Below are 26,345 nucleotides of genomic sequence, written 5' to 3'. Positions count from 1 at the left end.
CTCAACGGCACTTCACTCCGCCCTCTCCCACCTCGACAACAGAGACACTTATGTAAGAATGCTGTTCATCGATTACAGCTCAGCATTCAACACCATTATACCATCAAAACTGATCACCAATCTGGGTAACCTGGGCATCGACCCCTCCCTCTGCAACTGGATACTGGACTTTCTAACCAACAGACCCCAGTCTGTGAGGTTAGACAAGCACACCTCTTCAACCCTCACCCTGAACACCGGCGTTCCACAGGGCTGTGTGCTGAGCCCCCTCCTCTACTCCCTCTTCACCTATGACTGCACACCTGTACATGGGACTAACACCATCATCAAGTATGCAGATGATACAACGGTGATTGGCCTCATCAGCAACAACGATGAGCTGGCCTACAGGGAGGAGGTCCAGCACTTAGCAGCATGGTGCGCTGACAACAACCTGGCCCTTAACTCCAAGAAGACCAAGGAGCTCATTGTAGACTTCAGGAAGTCCAGAGGCGGCACGCACACCCCCATCCACATTAACGGGACGGAGGTGGAACGTGTTTCTAGCTTCAGGTTCCTGGGAGTCAACATCTCCGATGACCTCTCTTGGACCCACAATACCTCTACTCTGATCAAGAAGGCTCATCAGCGTCTCTTCTTCCTGAGGAGACTGAAGAAGGTCCATCTGTCTCCTCAGATCCTGGTGAACTTCTACCGCTGCACCATCGAGAGCATCCTTACCAACTGCATCACAGAATGGTATGGCAACTGCTCTGTCTCCGACCGGAAGGCATTGCAGAGGGTGGTGAAAATTGCCCAACGCATCACCGGTTCCTCGCTCCCCTCCATTGAGTCTGTCCAAAGCAAGCGCTGTCTGCGGAGGGCGCTCAGCATCGCCAAGGACTGCTCTCACCCCAACCATGGACTGTTTACCCTCCTACCATCCGGGAGGCGCTACAGGTCTCTCCGTTGCCGAACCAGCAGGTCGAGGAACAGCTTCTTTCCGGCGGCTGTCACTCTACTCAACAACGTACCTCGGTGACTGCCAATCACCACCCCCCCTGGACACTTATTATTATTTATTCAAATCGTTTGCTATGTCGCTCTTCAAGGGAGATGCTAAATGTATTTCGTTGTCTCTGTACTGTACACTGACAATGACAATTAAAATTGAATCTGAATCTGAATCTGAGTATCTGCAGTTTTTATTTTCTCCACCAATAGATGCATATGTGGATAAATAAACAGGGAGGAATCATGGCAGAAAATTTCATGAACAGATCTTCTATTTCAGGTGATTAAAATGGAAAGAGGGCATTATTAGCGGCTCATTCTTGATCTTTTAATGCAATAAAACGTTTAAAGTTGATAGTCATGATAGAGCTTCCCATAGTACAGAGCTGAATGCTGGTAGAGCACTGATAGAAATATACAGCATGGAAACAGGCCCTTCAGCCCACAGGCTCCACATCAACCACACATTTTTAAATCAATTTTACACTAATCCTATCGTTGGATTGGCCATCGCAGAGAACCTTGGAGTTGGATCTGAGCAGCACAGTGGTGCCGTGATAGAACTGCTGCCCTGCATGCCAGAGACCCTGGTTTGATCCTAACAAAAGGTGCTGTCTGGGCAGAGTTTGTATGTTCTCCCTGTGACCACGTGGGTTTTCTCTGGGTGCTCCAGTTTCCTCCACATCCCAAAGATGTGCAGGTTTGTAGGCTAATTAGCTCCTGTAAATTGTCCCTAGTGTGTCGGATGGGATAGCATAGATCCAGTGTACGGGTGACATGGACTCGGTGGGACGAAGGGCCTATTTGCACACTGTATCTCAAAATTAAACTATCTCTAAAAAGAAAAAGATCTGATTAAGAACCACGGGTATTTCAATAAATCATTGTACATATGAAATATTAGTTTGAATCATTTGCTGGGCTCTTAATCGGCTTCACCAGTTTCCAACATGATCCTAAGAAATTGCAGGCTCTAGAAATCTGAATAAACAGAAAGTTCTGGAAACAACCAGTAGATCAGACAACATCAGAGGCCACCATTTACATCATCGCTCTCATCATTCGGGGAGCCATAGAGTCCATTCAAGTGAAGCATCTATTTACTTGCACTTCTTCCAACATAGAGTTTTGCATTCAGTGCTCACAGTGTGGTCTGCTCTACACTGGAAAAAATATACTGAGTTTGGGTGGCTGCTTTAAAGAACCTTCAGTTAGCTCTTACTTTACTCTCATTCTGACCTCTTTCTTCATTTTTTGGCACTATCTGAGTAAAGCCTAACTTAAGCTCATGGAACAACACCTCATCATCTGTATTACAGCTGTTGGGACTCAGTATTGAATTGTCAGAGGTGGCCAGTTTTGAGACAAGGTCATCCTGCTTTTCTCTCACCCCAGAGGTACCCCAATCTTCTGGGTATTTCCAACACTCTCTTTTGTTTCACATTTCCAACAATTACTGTGTTCTGTCTCCCACAGTTTTGACTTTTCCTTTGAGTTTCTATTCTCTCTTAAATGTCTTCACTACATCTGACAACCAGACTGTTCCAAGGCCACCAGATCACCTGAACAACCTTAGGTCCCCATCCGATCATAGGCAGGAGCTTTGTTATGTTCTCTGCAACTTACGAAACATTTGTTGTCTCACTTCTCTGGTTCTGAAGAAGTGATCTGATATGTTGACTCAGTTTCTCGCTCCACCTGACCTCTGCTTGACCTCTGTACCTTCGTTGTCTCTGTACTGTACACTGACAATGACAATTAAAATTGAATCTGAATCTGAATCTGACCTGCTGAGCATTTTACCTGTGGTCCCAGTCCTTGTTTTAAATATGTTCCTGCTTTGGTTTCTTTGGCAAATTTCAGGATGTCTTATAGACCTACAAATAAAGTAAAGGCAAGTGTTCATTTTCAGTTCAGATTTTATAATTTGCATAAGTTAGTTGGCAACATGCCCATGTTAAACATTCGCCTCTTTCCACCCAACTCCATGTGCTCTTCCATCTTGAAACCATCTCCTCTCTATTTTTGTTAAAAGCCATATTACATCTGTAAATACTTCACTCTCACATTGGTTAGGGTATAAGCATCTTTAATGTTCAGCTCATCATCACATAAGCAGTACATCATACATTCAGTCTACTGCAGCTACTGAAGACAGTAGGCGAGTTCTTACACTATAAAGCATGCATTAGGCAGAGTTATAATTACTAAGCATTCTGATTGTGCTAACATGCAATAGCCAATCTACATCTCTTCTTGTAGAAATGAAAAAGCAACTAAGGCACTTTAAACGGTAAGCTGAGGGAATAATAGTGGGGTTAAACAAAATCGCCAAATCTAATGGGCGGCCTATTAACCCACCCGGTAGGGGCTGCCTTATCACCCTATTCTTCCGAAAAGATGGGGGCTGGGGTTGGTAACACCACGGGAGATACAATGGGCCTGTGGGGAGAGACCGCCATGGGGGAACCAGGGGTGAACCAACGCAGGGAGCTCGGGGTACCGGTTACAACAGGAGACGCAGGGGCAGACTGACGCAGGGAGTGGGCGGACTTGGTCGCGGCAAGTGACGGAACAGCTGCAACAGGCGTTGGTGTAAACACGAGCAGTGGGGCATCAGGACCCGGGGGCGCCAAACTATGTTCCTTCACAGGAAGGATGTGTTGACGGGTGTGTCTGTAGAGGACACCATCGACTTCGACCAGGTAGGAGCGTGGCTCCTTTGAGGAGCCATGAATATGTCCCAGTTTGGTATGTCCTTTGTCAGTTTGTAGGCGCACCACTTGTCCTTGTATAAGTGGTTTGAGCGGCTTGCTGGATTTGTCATAGAAGCGCTTCTGTGTGTTGTGTTGAAACTGCACACGTTAATGTATCATAGTGGGAGAGCGGATTCGCAGCTGCAGCTGTTGCTGGGAGACAGGCAGTGGTGGACGCATCTGGCGGGACATTAGTTGTTGGGCGGGGGAGTCAAGAATACTGTCTCTTGAAATGTTCTGCAAGTTTAGCAGGTCCAGGTAGACGTCGGATTTTGCTAGGAAGGGGCGCTCCATGAGTTGTTTAGCGCTGTGAACAACGCGTTCAGCAGGTCCGTTGGACTGTGGGTACTCAGGGCTGCTAGTGGCATGTTGAAAGTTCCACCATTTGGCAAAGTTCTTGAACTTTTGGCTGGTGAATTGAGTTCTGCTATCAGTTTGAAGGCGAACGGGGGCACCATGCACGGACAGATGGATTGACAGTTTCTGGATCACGATTTCAGACGTTATCGTGGGCAGTAGGTCGATTTCAAACCAGCCTGAGTAGGAGTCTACCAGGATGCGGTAGTGCTTCCCCTGCCATTCAAAGATGTTGGCGGCCAGTGACGACCATGGAAGGGAAGGAGCCGGCTGAGGCAAGAGGGGCTGCTTCTGTTGGTGTGGTGTTAAACTGTTGTAGATGGCACATGATTCAGTCTTATCGCATATGTACCTTGTCATCCCGGGCCAGTAGGTTATATTCTGGGCCCGTTTTAGAATGGCCTCTGTACCGGGGTGGCCTCCGTGGATGCCTTCGTAGTACTCACTCTGCAGAGTGGAGGGATGACAGCTTTGTGGCCTTTGACGATTATTCCGTCCTGTAGCACTAGTTCGTCATGAACCAGGAAGTAGGGTCGTATTTCAAACGGTGTGTTTGACTGTTTGTTTGGCCATCTGTTTCTTATAACGGAGGTCAGCAGCTGTGAACTTTTATCCGCAGCTGTGTGTTCGGCAAGGCGGCGTAAGCGATCGATAGGCACGAACGAGACCTTCAGGCATGCGAATTCGTCCTGTTCAATGGGGTGACGTTCGCTGGTAGTATGCGGGGCTCTGGAGAGCGTGTCTGCGATGTGCATGTCTTTACCTTTCTTGTAGACGATGCAGAAGTCAAATCGCTGCAGCTGTATTATCATTCGTTGTAGACGAGCCGGGGTGGGGAGGGGGCATGGATGGGCTTGTTTTCGATGTTGACTAGTGGCTGGTGGTCAGTCTCGACAGTGAAGGTTATGCCAAAGATAAAGTCTTTGAATTTTGAGCAGGCGAAGATGAAGGCGAGCAGTTCCTTCTCGATCTGAGCATAGCGTTGTTCAGTGTCTGTCAAGGTACGTGATGCATAGGAGACAGGCATCACATCACCATTGGTAGTTGTTTGTAGGCACGCTGCGCCTAGTCCGTATTGGGATGCATCGCAGGTAACGGTCATTGGCAGGTTGAGGGTGAAGTATGCCAGTGTAGGTGCGCTGGCTAGCTGGAGCTTGAGTGTCTCGAAGGCTGGGAGTACCAAGACCATGCATTGTCCTTGTGGGTCAGTTGTCGTAGAGGAGCAGAAAGTTCACTGAGGTTGGGAATGAATTTACCCAGGTAGTTGACCATGCTGAGGAACCGTTCCAAGATGGTGATGTCGGTTGGGACTGGCAGTTCATTGATGGCTGCAGTCTTTAATGGATCAGGTTTTAATCCATTGCTGGTGAATACATGACTGACGTAGGTGACTTCTGGAAGCCGGAATTTGCACTAGACAGGGTTGAGTTTGAGGTTGATGTCTCTGGCATGGTTTAGTATCTTCTTCAGGTTGGCGTCATGCTCGGCCGTAGACTAGCATATCGTCAACAATGATGGCACATAGATATTCTGTGAATAGAAACATAGAAAATAGGTGCAGGAGTAGGCCATTCGGCCCTTTGAGCCTGCACCGCCACTCAATATCATCATGGCTGATCATCCAACTCAGTATCCTGTACCTGCCTTCTCTCCATACCCCCTGATTCCTTTAGCCACAAGGACCACTACTTACTCCCTCTTAAATATAGCCAATGAACTGGCCTCAACTACATTCTGTGGCAGAGAATTCCAGAGATTCACCACTCTCTGTGTGAAAAATGTTTTTCTCATATCAGTCCTAAAAGATTTCCCCCTTATCCTTAAACTGTGAACCTCTTGTTCTGGACTTCCCCAACATCGGGAACAATCTTCCTGCATCTAGCCTGTCCAACCCCTTACAAATTTTGTAAGTTTCTATAAGATCCCCCCTCAATCTTCTAAATTCTAGCGAGTACAAGCCAAGTCTATCCATCCAGTCTTTCTTCATATGAAAGTCCTGACATCCCAGGAATCAGTCTGGTGGAATAGTTGTCCCATTGCGCATTGGAAGACTTTGCAGAGTTGATGCCAAAAGGCATCCTTAAAAATCTGTAATGGTCAAATGGTGTGGCAAAATTTGTTAGGGCAGACGATGCCCGGTCCAGTGGTATTTGCCAGAAAGAGCTGTTGGCGTCAAGGACTGAGAACATCGTTGCATTTCCAATTTGTGCAGCTACGTCCTCAGTGGTTCTCATCGGGTGGTGTGGGCGTTGGATTGCTGTGTTTAAATCTTTGGGGTTGATGTAGACCCGCAACTCAATAAAGTTTTAGATCTGAATCTGATTGCACCACAGAACAATACATGATTGGCCAGCCTCTCAATCTATATCAACAGTAGATTAACCAAATGCTTATCAAAGTCCAACTTTGTGTTATTTCGAGATTGTAATATTCCATAACTGACGCTTATCTGTCATTCGAATCTTGATTGTTAACTAATGAAAGAAAGGGGGAAAAAATCAATGATAAAAGTGAAAATGAGAGAGATACTGTGAGAGGGGCAATGAAAACGACTTCCACCAATATATTGTATTTTCATCCAGATTCCCACATTTGCAATCATTTTGGTCCACCACTTACATAGTGCCTTGCACAACCTCGAGGAATACTGTTAGTTGTAATGTAGGAAATGCAGCAGCCAATTTGATAAACTGACACAAACGGCTTCATGATAATGCTCAGACAATCAGTATTATTGAACTTAATAGACAGAAATAACCAACATTATGCCTGAGCAGACAGGGCCTCATTCATTATATCACCTGGAGGTCAACACCTAAAATGTTGGATCTTTACCACCAACCTTCTCAAGACGTAGGTTTGTCTCTGATTTTTTTTAAGCACTATGCATAATAAGTTGGGAGAATAGTTGAGTAGTAACTCTTGTCATAAGCTCTACAATAAAATGGCATCCACATTCAGCCAAAAACATGGTGCCTGGGATATGAAATAATATGAAATTTTATGTTGACATATTATTGTGACTACATCACAATGTTTGACTTGGACACTGAACCTATATTAATGGTGGACACAAGGAACTGCAGATGCTGGGCTCTTATGCAGAACACAAAGTGCTGGAGTAACACCGAGGGACAGGTGGCATCTCTGGCGTACACGGATAGGCCACGTTTAGGATCATGACCCTTCTTTGGACTGATTAAGAGTCTGAGTCGGAAAGTTGGAAAAGCGGTCAGGGCAAGACAAAGCGTGGCAAGTAATAAGTGGATAAAGGAGGTTTTTATATTAATGCATTCTTCAGTATTAACAAGATTACGTCTAGCAATAAATTAAAATAATATTTAGAGTTGCAAGTGTTGCAGTAAGTTTTGACAGATGCTCTTTCCCCTCCACGCCCAAACTAGCTCAGCTGTAGGTTTAACCCTCTGTTTATTTCAACACTGTAGATAATAAGTTGGGAGAATAGTTGAGTAGTAACTCTTGCCTTAATCTGATAATAAATTAGCATTCACCTTCAGACAAGGCCAACCTATATGATGCCTGGGATATGAAATATTATGTTAAGATGTTGATTAGTTGATAAACTGGAATAGGCGTATTGTTAGTATGGTGTACTGAGCACTTTGTGGCATCTAACTGAGTTATACTTAGCTTCATTCTGATATTGTTTGTCTGCCTTAAACATCATAATTTGTCCTCCTCTAATTATTAATAATCTACAAATTAAATGTAGTGGAATAAAAACCCTGTGGCGGAAACAATTCATCTTAATAAATGACCCATAAATTTGAGGATAACATTCTTTTAAATGTATTTTGCAAAAGTGTGGAAGTTAAACTTTACATTTTGATCAAATCTCCCCAACATTTTCAAGTCCCTTCAATGCTCTTGCCCCAATCTTAAAGGGTGGGATGACGAGGTGATTAGGACGATCTAAAAAGATCTGTGGCATAGGAAGATGTCTCATGGAATAATTCTCACTGTTCCACCAAATCTATGCAGATCCACTACCAACCATAGCATAGGGACCATAGCGAGGGAACCAGGAAAACATTGAAGCGCACAGTAAATGTAATCACAAGAGATTTAAAAGGCATATAAATGCAATAACACACATATAAATATATAATAATAAAACATCTAATAAATTAATAACCTAATACTTGGTAACGATAACAGTGCAAAAGCCAATGTCTGTAGTACAAGCAAAGACACAGTCCATACCAGATCATAGTTGCTGATGTTAGTATTGTGTAGTGTTCATAATGCTGATCGCTGCTGGGAAGAGGCTGTTCTTGAAACTAATAGTCACTATTTACAGGCTTTTGTACATTCTTCCCGATGGTAGTTGCAAAATGAGAGCGTGGCCAGGTTCTGTGGGTCAGTGCTTATGGCTGCCTTTTTGAGATAGTGCCATCTATAGATCCCTCCAATGGTTGTGAGTTCAGAACCTGTAATGGACCGTGTGGTGTCTAAAGGGCCTGTTCCACTTGCTGATTTTTTCAGCGACTGCCGGCATCATTGACTGACGTATCAGGTCACCAAAATATTTGCGGCGTGACGCGCCGTGATGCGGCGGTGACGTGGCATGATGACGTATGACGTGCAGTGTTTTTTCAACATGTTTTTTGTCACCACTGGATTTTGAAATGTTCAAAATCTTTTGGCGACACTGATATGATGCTAGCAGTCACCGAATAAATCGCCAAGTGGGACAGCGCCTTACCGCTCTCTGGTATCTCCTTCGTTCCTGGATGTCGAAGTTGCCAAACCAGCCGTCATGCAACCAGCCAATCTGCTCTCTACTGTACATTTGTACGCCAGCAGAAGAGGCTGCTTGCCCCACTGGCAGCATCTGTGGGGAGCAAAGGAAATAGGCAACATTTTTCCTGCATCTAGAGTGTCCAGTCCTTTTATAATTTTATATGTTTCTATAAGGTTCCCCCTCATCCTTCTAAACTCCAGTGAATACAAGCCTAGTCTTTTCAATCTTTCCTCATATGACAGTCCCGCCATCCCAGGGATCAATCTCGTGAACCTACGCTGCACTGCAGTGCGCTACGCTGCACTACCTAAATCACAAGGATGTTCTTCCTCAAATTAGGAGACCAAAACGGTACACAATACTCGAGATGTGGTTTGGCCAGAGCCCTATACAACTGCAGAAGAACCTCTTTACTCCTATACTGCAATCCTCTTGTTATGAAGGCCAACATTCCATTAGTTTTCGTCACTGCCTGCTGTACCTGCACGCCAACTTTCAGTGACTGGTGTACAAGTACACCCACGTCTCGCTGCACCTCCCCCTTACCTAACCTAACCCCATTGAGATAATAATATGCCCCCTTGTTTTTGCCACCAAAGTGGATAACCTCACATTTATCTATATTATACTGCATCTGCCACACATCTGCCCACTCACTCAACCTGTCCAGATCACCCTGCAATCTCCTAACATCCTCTTCACAGTTCACACTGCCACCCAGCTTTGTGTCATCCACAAACTTGCTAGTGTTGCTCCTAATTCCCTTTTCCAAATCATTAATATATATGGTAAACAGTTGCAGCCCCAACACCGAGCCTTGCAGCACTCCACTCACCACTGCTTGCCATTCTGAAAAGGACCCGTTCACTCCTACTCTTTGCTTCCTGTCTGCCAACCAATTTTCTATCCACGTCAACACCCTACCCCCAATACCATGTGCCCTAATTTTAGTCACCAGTCTCCCTTGCGGAACCTTATCAAAGGCTTTCTGAAAGTCTAGATACACTACATCCACTGGCTCCTCTTCATCCACTTTACTTGTCACATCCTCAAAAAATTCCAGAAGATCAGTCAAGCATGATTTCCCTTTCATAAATCCATGTTGATTTGGACTAATCCTTTTACTGCTATCCAAATGCCACATTATTACCTCTTTAATAATTGAATCCAGCATCTTTCCCACCACCGAAGTCAGGCTAACTGGTCTGTAATTCCCCGTTTTCTCTCTCGCTCCTTTCTTGAAAAGTGGGATAACATTAGCTATCCTCCAAACCACAGGAACTGATCCTGAAACTATGGAACATTTGAAAATGATCACCAGTGCGCCCACTATTTCTAGAGCCCCCTCCCTGAGGACCCTGGGATGCAGACCATCCGGCCCAGGGGATTTATCATCCTTCAGTCCCATCTGCCGAAAATTAATCAGGGATGGACATTGTTCTCGCCAGTTACGCCTTCTTCTCATGTAAAGAAGAGGGAGGGAGGAGGATGCCTGGCACCAAAGAGTTCGTGGGAATAGCCTCAACCACCCAAAAAGAAAAGTCACCACATCCGTCTTACTTTTTCATTTATGTATCTAATCCTTCAGACTGTACCCTACATCTTAAATTTTAAGTTAAAATTAAATTTAACAGAATTATGCATTTCTTCCTTATCCTCGATTTCCATTTGGGAGGCAAGAATAGATTTGGGAATAGTGTATGTGATCAACTGCAGAGTACCTTTTAGCTGAAGAAAAATCTTTGAATCAGAACAATGGAACATTGTTTGTATTTCAATAACTGATAACTTCTTGGTCATTTTGCTTTTTTTTTTAACATTGTGGTAATAGCACTGAGCCAGCAGTGGAGCAAAGCCTACCATGTAAGAAGATCCTGGACTGACAATGCAATGTGGTTCTGGTGCTGTGCCTGAACATGTGGAAAAGTGCTCTCTTGGGATCCACAGACCACAATTGTAGATCTTGCCGAACTTCAGTTTTTATCCGTTACTTGCTGCTCAATGAACAGTCCCTGTTCTCTGTATTCATATTTCTAACTGCTGGGTGACATTCATCATACCTGTATGTGGTATTTAAATAAGGCAATCAAATTTCAGCCAGGCAGGATTTTGGCAACGTGGACAGAACTCTGCTTGACTCGGATGCAAACTGAAGTCTGTGTTTGTAGCTGCCGCAGGAGGCACTTTTGAACATAGATTTTGATTGCAGCTGTACCTCACATTACTTGCGCAAATGACAATAATCTGGACTTGACTTGAATTAGTCCACTAGACCAAAAATAATTTAAACCCATAGGAAATTTGCCTCAGGAGATTCCTCCAAAGGTGCTTTAGTTATTGATGCAAGAAATGTATATACTGTACAGTTGGGCTTTCTTTCTTCTTCTTCTTGCGTATGGCCTGCACAGCCTAAAGTTGCAGGACAACCTGTTCTGTTTGATCTTATTTGATTGTGCACGCCAGGTTGATTGCATTCGGCGAAACAGGGCGGACCACGTGAAGGTTGCAATCTCCCACTCCTGGATTTTCTTTCAACAATGCATTTGAAAGAAGTGCATCATGAATTACAAAGTTCAGAATAATGTAAAAATTGGATTTTGTACAGTGCTTTTCAATAGCAAAAACATATATATTTCCATAATATTTTCCTACTTTATTTGTCGTGGATTACATCACAGTTCTATTTTTTTTCTAAATTAGGATAAACTATAGCAAATTTGTTCAGTTTCTGTCCCGCTTCGTAAAGCATTACTGTTCCAATAATTTATTTGTTCTTTAAACTCTGGGACTTACTCATGGTTTTCTTTCAATGATTTACTCGTGGCTCATTAACTTTTATAATAGACACCCAACCCGCAGGGAGTAGGCCAACTCACCAGATGGTGCATCCTTCTGGCAATATACCTTACAGTGCCATTCTTACATCCAGCTTTTGAAAGATTATTGTCAAGTTTTAGCCTGTTCATAAATTATTTAATAGGCCAAGGTTAATTTATAAGGAAATTCCTATATACATATCTACTAGAAAGCAAAAATATGTTATTCCTTCAAGAAGTTACATTCTATGGCAAGCTAAGATAGTGAATCTTGCTTGATCTTTTTTTTATATCAGTAACCATAAAAGGTAGTGATGCATTTCATATAATTGGCTGCAATTGTTAAACTAAAGGGCCTGTCCCACGAGCATGCGATTCTATGCGGCAAGCGCGACGTAATGTGGTCGCTTAAGCTGTACGGCCTCGCGGGGCCGGTCCCACTTCGATCGCCGGAGCCGTATGGAGTTGTGCGGAGCTGGTCCCGACATTGCGCGGGGCTCCGAAAAACTGACCGTGTTCAAAAATTCCGCCCGGCAACGGCCTGCCGGCCCGCAGCCGCCTCGACGCCGTACGCACCGCCTTGACGGGCGTGCGCAGCGTATCGACACCGTACGCAGCGTCTTGACGGCGTACGTCACTCGCGAACGTCCCGCGGACTTCGCTCGAACTTCACGCCACTCACCCGACCTCCGTGCGGCCCCCGCTTCTGGTTTGGTCGCGCTCGCCGCATGCAGGCGCATGCTGGTGGGACCTGCCCTGTACGGGGATCACTCGACCTCCGCGCGGCCCCCACTTCCGGTTTCGTCGCGCTTGCCACATGCAGGTCGCATGCTCATGGGACAGGCCCTTAACACATTCAACACACTCTGGTTGCAGTGTAATGACGAGGAGGAATAATGTAAAGGTTTGATCCACTGCACAACATATGATTACATTACTGCAAAAGGACAGACACATAATGCTGGAGTAACTCAACCCGCTGAGTTACTCCAGCATTTTGTGTCTATCTTTGGTTTAAACCAGCATCTGCAGTTCCTTCCTACACACTGCAAAAGGTCAACTCAAAATGATTTAAAAGGTGGAGGAAAACAATAGTATACTTGGAAGGGAAAGTTGAAAGCATGGATGGAAAAGGCATGAAGGAACATCAGCATTGTTAGAGTAGGAAGGTGTGTACACCTGTTATGGTTACAGGAAACTGCTGAGGTGTAGTAAAGAAAGGATTTGGTGAATATGGAGAGGTAGCCTTACAGGTCGGGACCCATCTTCAGACTGAATTGAAGGAGGGAAGCATTATTTTTGTACTCTGCCAATGGGCAAGGTGAAGGAAACTGAAATTAATGCCCTGAATAAAGTTGTGCTAATTTTATAAACATACTAATTGAGTTAACAAACCATAAAAAACATGAAGAAATTTAATTAATACTCGTAATCTCGCAATGCATTTCGTTGTCTCTGTATGTTAAAAGCTCCCAATCCCAATATATAATTTTTATCCTCACAATATTTTTGCCTTGCACCATGAATATAAAACTCTGCGGTTTTATTTTAATCAATGTACACATTTTTATTGCCTATTTACCTCATTGTCAATAAGTGAACATAAACCACCATTGTCCCTGCCTTTGCCATCCCCACCCCACCACTCAACATGAATTATTACCTAATAAAATAATTTGTTTCCATTTAATTTTCAAGGCTGTGTTTTTAACCTGATGGTATTACATGGTTGTAAGATTTTATGTGCACATTGCAATTTATTGCACTTTCATTAATAAAGTTGTTTCTTATTGTTATGATCTGGACCTCAATTTTGAAGTTAAAAAGAGAGGTCCGTTTCTGACTTCTTTGATAGGTACAGCGGCGCAGCGGTAGTGTTGCTACCTTACAACACCAGAGACCTGGGTTCGATCCTGACGATGGGTGCTGTCTGTATTGAGTTTGTACGTTCTCCCTGTGACCACGTGGATTTTCCCCGGGAGCTCTGGTTTTCTCCCACACTTCAAATACGTCCAGGTTTGTAGGTTAATTGGCTTTGGTATAATTGTAAATCATCCCTAGTGTGTAGGATAGTGCTAATGTATGGCGTGATCGCTGATTGGCATGAACTCGGTGGGCTGAAGGACCTGTTTCTGCACTGCATCTCCAGAAGTCAAAAGCGTTCTCTCTCTCCTTTTTTGTTCCTATCCAGCATAATTATAAAATAATGAAATCACATAATATTTAATTTCTACCACATCTTAATTATATGCTCATGATGATAATATGTCTAAAAATACTTCAAACAATGAACTACTGTTTTATGTACATGTTGTCTACGGGCCTAATATTAGCCAACATCTAAACAGTCTGCCAATTTAAACTGAAAATCCTTACCTGCTTTAAATATTCCCAACACACCAACAGTGTTGATGCTAATGCTTATTGAAACCAAACACTGACACTTTTGTTCTTCCCAGGCATGATCTTCTCTCTAGACATGATGTAATCGGAAACTTGAACATTTTTATGTTCAATATAACGCCATGTGGGTGATTTACTTTTGTAATCACATCCCCAAAAGTAAATAATAAAGTTTTAAGCTATCAATTATGAGAAATGTTCATTGACCAAGTATATCAGCTACCTGGATAATGTGGACTTAAGGACACAATGGATTGGAGCACTGGATAAGAACACGGCATATATTAATTGTTATATATTTCAATTTTGACATGGAAGTAAATCTTCAATAATAACCAATCCAGGAACTGTTTCTTATACCTATTAAAACATTTCAACACAAATTCTCCAGGCAATGTTTTAAATGCCTCAAGTGAAAGGTTTCAGTTATTTAGTGCTGGGTTTTTTTCACAGTTGAACTATGATGCACTCAGAGAGCAAACACCATTGTAGAAGCACATGGTACCACAATATAATATGGAAACTCCATGTTTGAGAATAGTTGTTTGATTTGTACAGTTTTTTGTCTTGAGATTCCTGCCATTGTTCTGAAATGAAAGGTGGAAAATTCTTATTGTTTATTTTTTCTGAACCTTTGGTCATCATCAAAATGAAAAGTTGCTGGAAAATAATTTAATAATGAAAGGGATACTTGCATATCACAACATTAATAACTAATCAGGCTTGTGCACGTATAATTTTAGAAGATTCCACAGCTTTTAAAGTTGCAAAATAGCTCCAATGCAATGAATGCCTTGGATCAGTCATATATGAATCAATATTTAATGTAACCATCACTAATCAGTCAATCCCAAATAGTAAATTCACATAGAAAATGTCTAGTTGTGCTGAGTTGTGCATGAGTTTGCTCCGAGATCTTTGGTTTCCTCCCACACTCCAAAGACATACAGGTTTGTAGGTTAATTAGCTTAGTGTAAAAATTGTCCCTAGAGTGTGTAGGATTGTGTTAGTGTGCAGGGATCGCTGGTTGGTGCGGACTCGGTGGGCTGAAGGGCCTCTTTCCACGCTGCATCTCTAAACTAAAAAAACAAAGAAAATGAAGAATGTGTTTAACAGTTGAACAATTATGAACAAAAATTGTTTATTCTAAACTTACATCCATATATGTATTGATTTTCTACATCTTTTTCCTGTCATTTTTGGTATAGATTACTAGTTAATATGATTGTACCTAAATGTGATGTACTGTATATACCCTCCCACTCAGCCTCCTATTATCACTGCCACAATACCTATGGGAATGACAATAATGGGTGTGACAATGATCGGCTGCTTTTAACTTTTATGTTCTCATCTTGATTTAGCCAACAGTAAAAGAAAGCCACCTAAACTGTAAATTATACCAAACGGAAAACTAGAGCACAAGAATGAATTGTACACAAATGAAACCATTTCTGAAACCATAAATATTCTGACCATCTGGCCATCCATCTAAAGACTTGCTGACCGCTCATTCTGTTGGGCAAATGCTCCTCCCTATCAAGCTAAAGGTGGGTGACGAGCAGTTGGATGAGTCCTCTACTATGTGTAAGCTGTTAAACTAACCTTAGTGGCTTTGGCCAACTCCATCTGCTAACAGTGCGCAGTTTTATTTGGGAAAGCCGCCATCCTGTTCCAACGAACACAGTCTGTCTTTGCCTGGCTTCTTCAAAGAGCAATTTCACAAAGGTAGCAATGTGAACACTCTCCCTTTTTGCAGATCTCACACGTTCTTATTCAGAAATTATTCTTTACCCACAACATCTTTTTCCAAGGTGGTTTACTATTGAAATTGTTGTAACCTTCAATTCCTACTTAACAATGCTAACTTCCAACCGCACCCTATGTCAATGGGATTAACTCTCAAAAAGCAGTATTCATGCTCACATTAATATTTCTGAATATTTAGGTTGGGTTATTTTATATGGGACAGACCTTTGCCACATCCCTGCGCTTGGCATTTTGCCTGAATGCAAAATCTATGGCTGCATTGATGCATTTTATTTTTCTTTAAGAGCACTGGAAGTATCAGGGATCTTCATGCTCACTATTAAGTACCATTAAAGCATAAAGTCCATGCTGGATCCTTTCCCTTCAGTTAATGCAAACAGTTATTAATATCAAAGGGGTATTAAAGCGATTATGCCCAATACCCATTGAGCTATCAATTCCTACAACGCAAAAGCAGGATCTTCAGCCCAACTTGCTCATCCTGAGCAAGATGCCCCTTCTCCACTAGTCCCACCTGCCTGCTTTTTGGCCTATATCCCTCTAAAACCTTCCTATCAATGCACCTGTCCATGAATACTGCTGGACAGTTAAAAATCAGTAATCATAAGTATCAACAAATGCGATCAGGATGTATAAATTAGGCATGCACTAGGCTTAGTATGCAAATTGCCAGTGCGAGAAATGGAATTGTTAATGTAATCAGGATTGTGTTCAGTTCTGGGCACCATGATTGTGTTCCGTTCTGGGCACCATGCTATAGGATAGATGTTGTCAAGCTGGAAAGGGTAAAGAGAAAATGTACAAGGATTTTGTCAGGGCTAGAGGGTCTGAGCTATAGGGAGAAGTTGAGTAGGCTGGGACTCTCTTCCTTGAAGCGCAGGAGGATGAAGGGTGATCTTATTGGATTGTATAAAATCATGAGAGGAATAGATTGGGTAGATCTTGGAATCTCTTGCCCAGATTAGCTGAATCGAGGACCAGAGGTCATAGGTTTAAGGTGATGGGGAAAAGAATTAATAGGAAACTGAGTGGTAACCTTTTCACACAAAGGGTGGTGGGTGTATGGAACACGCTGACAGAGGAGGTTAGTTGAGGCTGGGACTATCCCAACATTTAAGAAACAGTTTGACAGTTACATGGATAGGACAGGTTTGGAGGGATAAGGACCAAACGTGAGCAGGTGGGACTAGTGTAGCTGGGACATGTTGGCCGGTGTGGGCAAGTTGGGCCAAAGGGCATGTTTCCACACTGTATCACTCTATGACTATGACTGTAATCAGGATTGAAAGGCATTACATAGAGAGAGTGACTCATTACTGCTGTATTGGAAACCTGCTGGATCCTCCAACCCCACCCCTTACCGGCCATCCATGCTTCTGTGTCAGAAACCTACTTTAAATCTAGCAATGAATCATTCCATGGTTTGGTGCAGTTATGCAACCAGTGAGAGCTAGTGTTGGGTGGGGTGGAGTGAGAGGTGCAGTCACTCAACGATGAGATTTCAGGCACAGGGCTGCACCCTCTCCAGTACAATGAGTGTGAGCTCACTGCAGGCTTCCGACATCCGGGAATCCCTCATCCTGGTTGTGATGGAAACTGCTGTCATCCTATCTCTTTCCTTCAATGCACAGGTTCTCCCCACCCAGGAGATTTCATTATGGTAACAATTAACCTGTTCACTGCCAAGTCTTTTTTTTTTAAACTATTGGCCATGTCCTGAGTATACTCAGGGGTGGCACTGAACAGGCTCTTTTAGGACAGAAATGATGAGAGATTTATTTAGTCAGAGGGTAGTGAATCTGTGGAATTATTTGCCATAGAAGGCTGTGGATACAAGATACAAGATACAAGATAGATTTATTCATCACATGTGCCAGATGGCACAGTGAAATGAAATTCCCATACAGCCATACAATAAAAAAAGGGACACAACACACTATAGGGTTTGACATAAAACATCCCCACACAGCAGAATCAAAGTTTCCCACTGTGTGGGAAGGCACCAAAGTCAGTGGATATTTTTAAGGCAGAGATAGATAGATTCTTGATTAGTACAGGGGTTGGAGGTTATGGGGAGAAGACAGGGTAATGGGGTTAGGATGGAGAAATAGATCAGCCATGATTGAATGCGTAGATGATGGGCCAAATGGCCTAATTCTACTATTCCGTATGACTTAATGGCCAGCAGCCTTTCTTGATCTCATTACCCCAGAGAAATATTGGGGTTGGGGAGCGAGGGAGAGTTGGCAGCTTCCAATATGTACATCAGAAGGTGCTGAGAGAACGTGTAGAATCCAGGTGGTCTGTCCACACATGAAGCATGTGCTATCAGTTCCCAGTGTTGGTCTACACTCATTGCACTGGGCAGGGTGCAGCTCTGAAACCTGTGTCCCAGCCTTGACCACCTGCACCCTTCACCCTGTCCTGCCCACCACCAGCCCTCACAGGCAGCATCTCCATACCAGCCATGGGATGGTTCATTTCTGGCAGACATTAGCGAAAGGTGGGAATTCACAGCGGATCCCCAGCAACGGGCAGGAGTGAGGATGACAGAGACCAGCAGCAGGTTCCCAGCACCCCAGCCAACAACAGGAGAGGATGTCCATTTTAAAATAAAAAGTGTGCATATCCGTGAGTGTTCAAACTTGAAGACAAGAGTGGAGTAGTTTAATAAATCAATGCTCTGTGAAGTAAAATAAAGTCAGAAACACAGTGTAATAATTGAAGTGCTTCAGTTACACGGTCTAATTATAATCACAAATCTGTTATTTCTTGCTAAGTTTTGGTTCATAATCATATGTTACTTCTGTTTTATTTTTCATTGTTTTCCAACTGGGAAGGGAATAACAAGCATAGGTTTGATGGTTTTTAATGGATTCCGTGTGGTGTCTGCTTTGAATATGCATTTCTTACATCCTTTGATTCATGGCCATGTTTGACTGCCCCATGACTAAGTATTTTCATAGCTGCGGGGGCAGCGAATGCGGCTTTCTTCTGAACTAAATGATAAAGACGTGGGCAAAATGCTCAAAGTATGGGCACTATAGAAGTTCAGTGATGAATATTCTTTTAAACACATTTGGTTTAATTTCTGTACAATTCATTATTGTGCTGTAATTTTACTTTTGATATAATTTACAGTTTAGGTGGCTTTCTTTTCCTGTTAGTAAAATTAAGCAGGGAACATAAAAATTAAAAACAGAAGAAAACCATTCTGCTCCTCATTTAAAATGACCATGAATGATCTTTTATCTCATTGCCATTTCCTGTTCTAACATTATATCCTTTGATCTCCTTAAATCCAAATTAATACTGAGATGTGTCTTAAATATATGCTTCAACTGATTCGCTATACCATCTCTGGTAGAGAAATCTAACGATTCACAGGGCTAAAGAAAGTTCTCCTCGGCCATGAATGGCTAAACCCTTAATTCAAGACTGTAAATCCCTGTTCTAAGCGACCAAGGATGGGGAAAATATCATCTTTGGTTCTACCCTGCCAAGCCTTGTAAAAATGTCCTAAATTTCACAGAGATTATCTGTGTCAGTGAGGAAATGGAATCTGGCCAATTGTTATTTAAATTTGTTTGGAAAGGATTTACAAAACACAACTCGGTGCTGTTTATGACAATTTGTTTTGTTTTAGTATTGACTAGACTAAGTGGGACCTGTTGGGTCCCAGTCACACGAGAGGCCAGGTCCCCCAACGCAACCCATTCCCCAACGCAATATTCCGCCACTCATCCGTTCCCCCAATGCAAACCATTCCCCAACGCAATATTCCACCACACACCCATAGCCCCTAACTGTGCAGGCGCGGCTCATTTCCCCTCATCCCCGAGCACTCTCTCCCCCTCCTCTTCATGTGTGGGAGGGGAGGGGAGGAAGTGGGGGTGTGGCGTGGGGGGGGGGGGGGGGTGAGGTGCGGGGGTGTGTTGTGTGTGGGTGTGGGGGTGTGGGTGTGGGGGGGGGTGGGTGTGGAGGTCGGGGGGGTGTGGGGGTGGTTGTGGGGGATTTTGTGGGGAGAGGGGGGTGTGGGCGGAGGTAGATGCAGGAGGAGGGAGGTGTGTGGGTGGAGAGGTGGGGGAGTTGTGGGGGAGAGGGGTGTGTTGGGGGGGGAGAGTTGTGGGGGGAGAGGGGTGTGTGGGCAGGGGGGAGAGTGAGCTCGAAGAAAAGACGGGGAAGAGCCATGGGGTGAGTGGGGTATCATGGGGGAGGAGGCAGCCAGCAAGGGGGACCAGAGGGGTAGTGGTTGGAGTTGGCAGTGCGATGGGGACTCAAAGCGGGCGCTGGTTGCTGGTCGTTCTCCTCCTCCGGGATCAGTGTCTGCGCTTTCCGTTTGGCGACATCGGTGACATCTTCGTCTCCGGGCTGGGCTGGGTGTCCGACTCCGGGCTGGGCTGCATCTCTGACGCTGGGCTGGGCTGGGTCTCCCTCGCTGGGCTGGGTCTCTGACACTGGGTCTCTGACACTGGGTCTCTGACGCTGGGTCTCTGACGCTGAGCTACTTGGGGCTGGGCTGCTTGGGGCTGGGTCTCCCTCCCTGGGCTGGGTCTCTGACGCTGGGCTGCTTGCTTGGGGCTGGGCTTCTCTTTTTTTTTTAATCAAAAAATATATTCAATTATTAAAAAATAATATTTACACTACAGTAAAACAAGCCAGAACCCACCACCATAATACAATACAAACATGTATCCATAATAAACTACTATACAGCTATGATACAATCCTTATTGAGGATACATTCAACACCCTGCGGAGCCCAGCGGTCCCGGAACTCCCCCAGGGTGCCTGTGGACAGGGTGTATTCCCTTTCTAACCCCACCCGGGCACGGACATATCCCCGGAAAAGGGGCAGGCAGCCGGCTCGGGTAGAGCCCTCCACCGCCTGGCGCCTTGACTCACGGATGGCCAGCTTGGCCAGGCCCAGGAGCAACCCAACCAGGACATCTTCAGCCCTACCCTCTCCCTTACGCACAGGGTGTCCAAAGATGAGGATGGTGGGTGAAAAATGCAGCCAGAAGGCAAGGAGCAGCCCCTTTAGGTATTGAAACAGTAGCTGCAGCCACACGCACTCCATGTACACGTGGTACACAGACTCTTCCAGCCCGCAAAAGTGGCAGGCGGCTGGCGAGTCTGTGAACCGCGAGAGAAACAGGTTGCAGGGAACTCCTCGGTGCAATACCCTCCACCCCAGGTCCCCAATGTAGAGGGGGGAGAATCCCTGCGTAGAGGGACCCCCACCGGGGGCCCCCCTCGCGACTGGAAGTCAACACTGACCGCCACTTGTTGGACCAGAGCGAGGAAATGCAGGGTGTGGAGGAGGAGCCCGTACAGGACACGCCTCCCTGCGTCTCGGAGGGAGATGAAGGGTGTTGAGGAAAGGCAGCTCCTTGTGTGGGACCGGCTCCCGGGAAGGATTACGGCACCTGGGTCCAATAAGTACTTCCGGCTGAGCTCATTGCTCAACCACAGGTACTCCACATGATTGAGCCCCCCCCTGACACCCGGTGGGGCGGGACAAGGACTGGCTGCTCTCACCCACGGGCCATTGCCCTCCGCCAGTGGATGGGGGGGGCCGTTCGACAGCAACCAGGTTCCAAATTCTCAACAAGTCCCTGTAGAAGCCGGGCATCCCCATCAGGACCACATGGCTGAGGGCTGGGCTTCTCGACGCTGGGCTTCTCAACGCTGGGCTGCTTTGGGCCCCTCCGAAAATTGTGCCCGGTTGGAAACCTCCGCCTACCATCCTCAGCTCCAGTAAAGACGCGATGGCGCAGGAAGGGGCAGACCGTCCCGATGAGTGACTGGGGAAGAGACTAATCCGCGTGGCGTTGAACGGCAGGAGAAGAGATCAATCTATGCACGTGCGGTTTTTACGATTTTTTTAAACCTCGCTAACTTTTATGACATTTAACCGATCGGAACGAAACTTAGTACAATTGCAGCACAGCAGAACGGTGAGTGAACTGGCGAAAAATTGTAGCGCTGTTGCAATCCGGATTTGCACAAATAGAAAGACCGCACAAACTGGAAGATAACAAGATCAGAGTTTTAGAGATAGTTAGACAGATAGATAGATAGATAGATAGATAGATAGATAGATAGATAGATAGATAGATAGATAGATAGATAGATAGATAGATAGATAGATAGATATCAGGTTTCTGTGTTTAACTAACTTTCAATTGCTTTCGTCTCATATGCTTACTTGACCTATTATCAAGCACCAAGCTTTTCACACTGGTGGCTTCATGGCAAAGCTACTTTATTGTAAATATTCCCAAAGAACTTTTACAAATAAATATTCTCAATATATTGCATGTGCAATAAACATGATTAGTTATATCTGTTCATAAAAACATAAAATGTTGGGAACATTGCAACAGGCCAGGCAGCATGTATGGAGGATAACTTTTCAGGCTGAAGACCCCTGATCAGGACCAAAAACTCCTGTTATCTTTCCATAGAGGTGGTCTGACCTGCTGAGTTTTTGCAGAACTTTCTGGTTTAATTTCAGTTTTCTAATATCTAGTTTTTTGATGTTCAATTTATCTTTATCCAGTTATCATGAAAGTGCAGTGTAGGAATCATGAGTAAGAAATTGTTTTCTTTTTATAATATAAAGGAATTGCAGATGCTGGTTTATACCAAAGATAGACACAAAATACTGGACAAACTCAGCAGGTCCAGCAGCATCTCTGGAGAAAATGGATAGGTGACGTTTCAAGTTGGGACCCCTCTTCAGTTCCGTCCTGAAACGTCACCTATTCATTTTCTCTAGAGATGCTGCCTTACCCATTGAGTTACTCTAGCATTTTGTGTCTATCTAACAGTTTTCTTTTACTATCTACTTTGTACAGCAATTCCATGAGTAGTTCATGTAGACTAAACAAATAAGCATCTTTTTTAGTTTTTTAGTTTAGAGATACAGCGCGAAAACAGGCCCTTCGGCTCACCAAGTGTGAAATCGCCCAGTGGTCCCCGCACACTAACATTATCCTACACACACTAAGGACAATTTACAATTTTACCAAGCTAATTAGCCTACAAACCTGTATGCCTTTGGACTGTGGGAGAAAACCAGAGCATCCATAGAAAACCCACGCAAGTCACGGGGAGAACATACAAGCACCCTTAGCCGGGATCAAATTTGGGTGTCTGGTGCTGTAAGGCAGCAACTCAACCGCTACGCCTCCGTGCCATCCCTTTTTTAATCTTTGTGCTGGCTATACCTTTTAATGCCCACCTCCAGTTTAAATTCCATTTGGAATATTTTGGAGGACCAAGAACCAAGAAACAAGAATGATTCGGATCTGGAAGTAGGTCTCAATTTGCTATCTCTCTTGCGGATTTTGGAAGCGAGAAACATATTAGAGTGAAGATGCAGATTGGCTATTGCATGTTAGCCAATCAGAATGCTTAGTAATTATAACTCCGCCGAATGCATGCTTTATAGTGTAAGAACTCACCTACTGTCTTCAGTAGCTGCAGTAGACTGAATGTATGATGTACTGCTTATATGATGATGAGTTGAACATTAAAGATGCTTATACCCTAACCAGTGTGAGAGTCACGTACTTACATGGTGTCAGAAAACTGTGTCCAACCCTCGTCTTTTAATTGCGATTTATTTTCTTTATCAGTTTTTATTTGTGATTGATTTTGATGACATGGCTAACTCCTGCCAAAAGCCGAGTCCTCTCGTGTTTGATTCTGACATAGCCGAGCGCTGGCGAATGTTCACCGGAACGACCCCGACGATCTGAAGGCATCACTACTACTCAATCTAGCGGGTCCGGAAGCAATGATCCATGCAGACAACTTTGAATTCGCCCCAGCACACCTCAACGCAAATGGTCAAGTCCTGGTGCCAGCAGAAACTATCGACAACCCTACTGTCCTACTGAGAAAGTTTAGAGAACTATGCGACCTGTCCTCGAACCGTATCCTCGAGAAAACACGCTTCTTTGCTCGACAGCAGCAGGTCGACGAACCTTTTGAATGATTTATCAGCGATTTACGACACAAGGCTACACGGTGCAGCTTCAGTGAGTTGACTAATGAGCTGGTACACGATAAAATTGTGGGAGGAATAAGCGACCGCAAGCTAAGACTGAACTGCATCAGAAAGCTGAACTGACTTTAGAACAAGCCATTGATTCGTGTCAAATGGCTGAGGTCGTGGCCCCACTAGCAGATTTTGACCCCGCCAGCCCTCAACAGCAACATAACGTAAATCTAGCCAACTACTCTCCACATAATTTTTTTAACGCGTCTCGCAAAGATCCCATGTGCCTGCCACAAGATGCCCCAACTACAATTATTTCCACGCCAGTTTTGCGTCGCCCACGGGAAAGTCCGTCACAACTGCAAGAAGCTTAATCATTTTGCCACATCTTGTCCATCTCGTGGGAACACTGCTTCAAGGACAAATCTGCACCAGCTTCAACAAGAGCTGTCTGACTCCGATTCCCAAGAGCAAAACGATGTTTCCCATGGGAATGATTCTGATGACACAGACAACGATTCAGCCGTGCTGTATTTCCTGCGCTCCTCAGGCAAGCTGCGGGATCCTGCAGTGACCATTGTAATAAACAACAAGGTCCCCAATTTTCGGGGGGGGGGGGGGGAGTGTCCGAGGGTGGGGGGGATGACTGGCAATCACCAAGGTGCAGAGTTAAGTAGGGTAACAACAGCAGGGAAGAAGCTGTTCCTGAACCTGCTTGTCTGGGAACGGAGAGACCTGTAGCGCCTCCCAGAAAGAGGGGAAACAGTCTATGGTTGGGCTGAGAGCAGCCCTTGGCGATGCTGCACGCCCTTCGCAGACATCGCTTGCTCTGGACAGATGCAATGGAGGGGAATGAGGAACCGGTGATGCGTTGGGCAGTTTTCACCACCCTCTGCCGTGCTTTCCAGTCAGGGACAGATCAGTTGCCATACCATACTGTGATACAGTTAGTAAGGATGGCTGGTATATATTGTGGCTGGTAATCATTACCTGCTGTGCAATTAAAACATCAGTTACTTCACATGTTTGTGCACCAACTCAGGGAGGTACCAAAACTTATCTGAACTAAGGAGAACCAAGAAACTGATATTGACTTTAGAAGAGGAAGGATAGACCTGTCATCATCAACGGATCACTGCTGGAGAGAGCCAACAACTTCAAGTTCCTGCGCGTTCATACATCTGAAGATCTGTTCTGAGCATACACAGAAATGTAATTATAAAGACAGCCCATCAACGCCTCCACTTCTTTAGAAGATTGAGGAGATTTGAGTAGTAAGTAAGTAAGTACATTTTATTTATATAGCACGTTTAAATCAACTTGTGTTGGAACCAAAGTGCTTTACATAGAAGAAATAATTAAGTTTCCGTACATCCATAGAAAAAAATTAAAATAAGAAAAAATGACACAACACATTATAGAATTCAACATGAACGTCCCCCCACAACAGAATCAAACTTTTCCACTGTGCGGAAAGGCATCAAAATGTTCAGTCCTCTTCCTCTGTGAACCACCCGAGGTCGGAGCCTATTGTGGCCTCTGCAGCCAGTCCGATGTTTTCAGGCCCTCTTGCCGGAAAGCTGGAACTCCGGCGTCGGGTGAACACTCCTCAGCAGCTTGGAATGTCTGAAGCGGCCGCTTCCTCCCCGGAGACCGCGGCACCCGGTCGACATGTGCCGATGAATACTCTTCTGAAATTGTACTGGTGTATGGTAGAAAGCATATTGACTTGTTGCATCATAGCCTAGACTCGAATGCACAGGAGCCACAGCGATTGCAAAAGTGGTGGACACCTGCCTGGTCTATCACAGGTGCTGACCACCCCACTATCAAAGGTATTTATAGGAGGAATTGACTCAAAAAGCAGCCAGCATCATCAAAGACCCACACCATCCTGGCCATTCTCTCATTTTACTTCTGTCATCGTGATGAAGGCATAAAAGCCTGAAAACTAATGTCCAGGTTCAGGAATGGATTCTTCCCAATGACCATCAGGCTATTGAACACTACGAACTCCAACTAAACTCAAAACTGCCTTGTTTGCACTAGGGAATTTGGGCTTTGTTTTCATTTGCACTATATTGCAATTTTTATTTATTGAACTTGTTTTAAACTTTATTATATTATCTATTGATTACTGTGTTTACAACCCTGTTATGCTACTAGAAGTAACAATTTCATCATTCTGTCTCGGTATATTTGACAATAAAACATGACTTTCATGAAGTTCTATTTATTAACTTACTTTAAAAGTTCTTATTACCATTTTCATGATTTCATCATTTTCACAGTAACACCAAATTAAAAATAGGAAACAGAAAATTAGCTCTGTTAAAGCATGCTATTGTTTAAGCCCAAGGCAAACACCCTTCCACCTGTCCATTGTCCCTTGGATCGTTATCTAGCTTTCCTTTATCTGAACCACACCATCATATGGCGTGGAAGCATCTTCTTCAGCCTTTATGCCTGTGCCA

Source organism: Leucoraja erinacea, chromosome 5 (assembly GCF_028641065.1).
Source record: "Leucoraja erinacea ecotype New England chromosome 5, Leri_hhj_1, whole genome shotgun sequence".
Lineage (NCBI taxonomy): Eukaryota > Metazoa > Chordata > Chondrichthyes > Rajiformes > Rajidae > Leucoraja > Leucoraja erinaceus.
This window is presented reverse-complemented; position numbering follows the sequence as displayed.